Source organism: Tauraco erythrolophus, chromosome 11, assembly GCF_009769465.1.
Source record: "Tauraco erythrolophus isolate bTauEry1 chromosome 11, bTauEry1.pri, whole genome shotgun sequence".
In the NCBI taxonomy this organism is placed as follows: domain Eukaryota; kingdom Metazoa; phylum Chordata; class Aves; order Musophagiformes; family Musophagidae; genus Tauraco; species Tauraco erythrolophus.
In genome coordinates this window covers 396,480-399,733 of record NC_141475.1, presented here as the reverse complement: position 1 = coordinate 399,733, position 3,254 = coordinate 396,480, and the positions used below count along the sequence as shown (strand labels likewise).

At 53.7% G+C, this 3,254-nt stretch overlaps 1 non-coding gene across 1 annotated transcript; it reads right to left on the bottom strand.

Moving 5' to 3' along the window:
* Nucleotides 1–610: 610 nt before the first annotated feature.
* LOC147528035 (small nucleolar RNA SNORA2/SNORA34 family) lies at nucleotides 611–739 on the bottom strand. Its single transcript, XR_015222417.1, has one exon. It is a non-coding gene; the product is annotated as a small nucleolar RNA SNORA2/SNORA34 family (small nucleolar RNA).
* Nucleotides 740–3,254: the final 2,515 nt, after the last annotated feature.

Sequence of the window (3,254 nt, the reverse complement as noted above, 5' to 3'; positions counted from 1 at the left end):
GCAGTCCACACGGAAGGGAACCTCATTCCCAGACCCTATGTCACAGGGCCCATGTCACATCCCCGGTCCCGGAGCCCCCACCCCTGGCAGCACACGAGGCACAGACCCCGTGGCAAAGGATCCCACAAGCTCCGGAAGCACCAAGAGCCACTGCGCCTGTCCTTGCTCCCAGTCCCACTGCAGCTTCTCCCCAGGTCACCCCATCCCTGCAGAGAGGGCAGGCAGAGCCGGGGAAACGAGGGGCTGGGGTCCCCGCTGCGGGGTTTCGGCCCCCATTGCTCCAGGGACACCATTGGCAGAGGAGCTGGAGCTGCGGCTCAGCCCGGCACCGGGCGAGGACACCGTCCCACCGCTGGGCTCCGTCACCAGTGGGATTCGCGAGGGAGTGGACAGAAGCCACCAGTCTCAGCTGACGGACATCGGCTCCAGTCTCCCGTTGGCAGCCATTCCATGGGCCAGGGCAGCACAGGTGGATTCCTCTGGCCGCCTCTCATCCCTGGGCCCCAGCCGGCACGCGGCCATCAGCAGGTGACCCTGTCGGGGAACAGAAACGCCGCGGTGGGCTGGCTGCCGCGGGTGCTGCCCAGGCAGGGGCAGGGCAAGCCCAGTCAGTTGTTGCTCCCACACAAATTGGCTGTTCCATGGGGACCGGAGCGCCAACAGACTGGGAGATGTTTCCTCTGGGCTCCTGCTTGAAACCAACGGCTACAGCAAGCCGGTGGCCTTGATTTAGGGCCAAAGAGGGAAAAAGGAGGATCAGACACACTTCAAACCGCCAGCAAACGGTCGGGGCACAGCCCGAGGCAGCACGGGCAGATCAAAGCATGCACATAAGGCAGTGCCAGGTCATTGGGAGGGACTGGTTGGAGCATCGGACATCGTCGACAAAGGCCAAGCACCTCTGGCTGGAATGGATGGTGTGCGCCTGCAAGTCCAAGAGAAGAGCTCAGAGCTGTGCTGGAGTCATCCGGCTCTGCTCCAGAGAAACCCCCCCGGCTACACAACACTCACGTCCTGCTTTCAAAACACGCCAAGACCAAACTCCCCGTTCCGCTCCAGCAGAGCCTCACTCCTCATTATCTCCTCCCCATTCAAGCCTTTACTAAACAGAGCTGAGATAAGAAGGCACGACTCGATTTCCATAGGAAGAACTCCACCTCAGAAGTATGTCTCAACAAACGAGGCTTCTCAGACTTATCCTTCAACTTTCAGAAGTCAGGGAAGGGAACGCTTCGAATTTTAAAATGGTTTCCAAGAAACGGCTGCACACAGCTGCCAATTTAGGTTCACGTGTGATGCAAGGCGCCTGCCTTTGGGTCCCCACAGGTCACAGGGCGGTCTGGGTTTCACCATCAGAAGGAGGAGTATTTTCCACACATTCTTCAGTGATGAAAATCAGGCTACCCTGTACCGAGCCCTCCCTTTCAAAAGGGAAAATTCTCCAAGCCCACACTTTAACTTTTGCAGTGTTGGTGCTATTTAAAATGACTCGAGGAACCCTCAGCGTCTCAGCCAACACATGGATACTGAGGGTGCTGGCCAGGACCAGATCTTTGTGCCCTTACAGAAAGGGGCAATCCGGCAGGGCCAGAGCGGACCTGGCCTGGGACCACTCCAAGAAAGGGACAAGAGGAGCGACTCAGCTTCCCAGCGAGGCTGTAGCTCCAGCCGGAGGCTGGACACTGGTGCTACTGGACACACCTGCTGGGCAGCGCTGTCGGTCGCCAGCATCCTGCGCTCCTTCAGCTGCCGGCGGAGCAGGGCCTCCACGCCGCAGCGCTGCCGGCAGCGGTGCAGGCACTTCTGGCACTTCAGGTTCTCGTGCTCCTTGGCCATCAGCCCCTCCGGGCCCGTCAGAAGGCTGCTGCCTGCGGGGAGCGAGGGAGAGGTCAGAAAATACCGCCCCACCTGCCACGTCCTTCCACATTATTATTTTTTTGGTACCGAGAGCCAAAATCAGCTGTGGAGAGCTCCAACAGCTGACTCAGGACACAGAATTCAACGCACAGAGGGAACGAGCAGAGTTGCATGTACAGACAGGAAGCACATCTTTTGGTTACACAAGAAGATGACAAAGCAGACTCCATCCCGAAATTTATCCTAACTTCTCTCTGCACATGAGGAACACTTGATATTTTCAAATACCTTTTAAAATAATGTGTCTAGTCAAAAGTTGTGGGAAACTATGGCTGGTCCGTGGATGCCAGGACACAAGATGAAGAAACTGACCTTGTAGAGATTGCTGTGGACCCCTGCAGACCTGAAAACTCCCTGAACAGAAGAAATAGAAACAACTTGCAGGTGCTGGGAGAGCCAGGGAACCATAAGATAAGGAGGAACTGTAAGATAAGAAACCGGACTGTGTTTCTGCACTAATTGTGTGATGTAATGAATTTGGCTTGGATTACATAGAGCGCGTGATCACCAATCATGTACTAGGCTGAGGTGCATGAACAGCTATAATTAACCAATCACCTAATTGCTTATGTTGTGTGCACTGTTAGAATTAGTATAAAAGTGCTGAAACCTGCAAGAGTGAGATGGAATTAATTATATAATAAATGAGTACTACTTCAGCAACAAAAAGTCTATTGTGATTTCTGCAGGCAGAATAGAAGTTTGTCAAATTTCAGCTCACTCCTGTCCGTGCAAGTTCTGGAAGCTTCCCGTAAGCACCCCGAGCTGTAATTACAGGGCAACGCTGGGGATCTGCTTTTCTATTACTGGTTTGCTAAAAAGAGTTCTACAAAATCGTTATGTACCAAACTCCCAGTTATTTTTACTTGGAACGGAGCTGTATTATGCCATTTTCCAGGATGAGCTGTTCTAAGACCATGCTAGAGAGAGTGTTCTTTGCACTGCAACACTTGCAACCAGTTACACAGCCCAGTTCTGCCTCTGAAGTACAAACTCCTGCCTCCAAGAGTATGTTCCGTGCAGAGAGAAATTTTACTGAGGCAGAAATGCTGCTGCAAGGGAAAGCTGCATCTGTGCTAAGGAGGAATATGTCCTTACAGCAGCACTGGTGGAACCACCGAAACAAACTTCTGCTGATTGTCCTGGTTTTAGCTGGGACAGAGTCAGCTCTTCCTTTTAGCAGCCAGCAGAGCTCCGTGTTTTGGTTTTACTCAGAGGCTCGCTCTGAGAAGAATGCTGATAGCAAGTTGATGTTTGAGACTCCGAGGGCTTTTCGGTGTGCCGGAGTGCAGAAGCATGGCGGGATAAGGGGGGAGCATAGCTGGGACAAGGGGGAC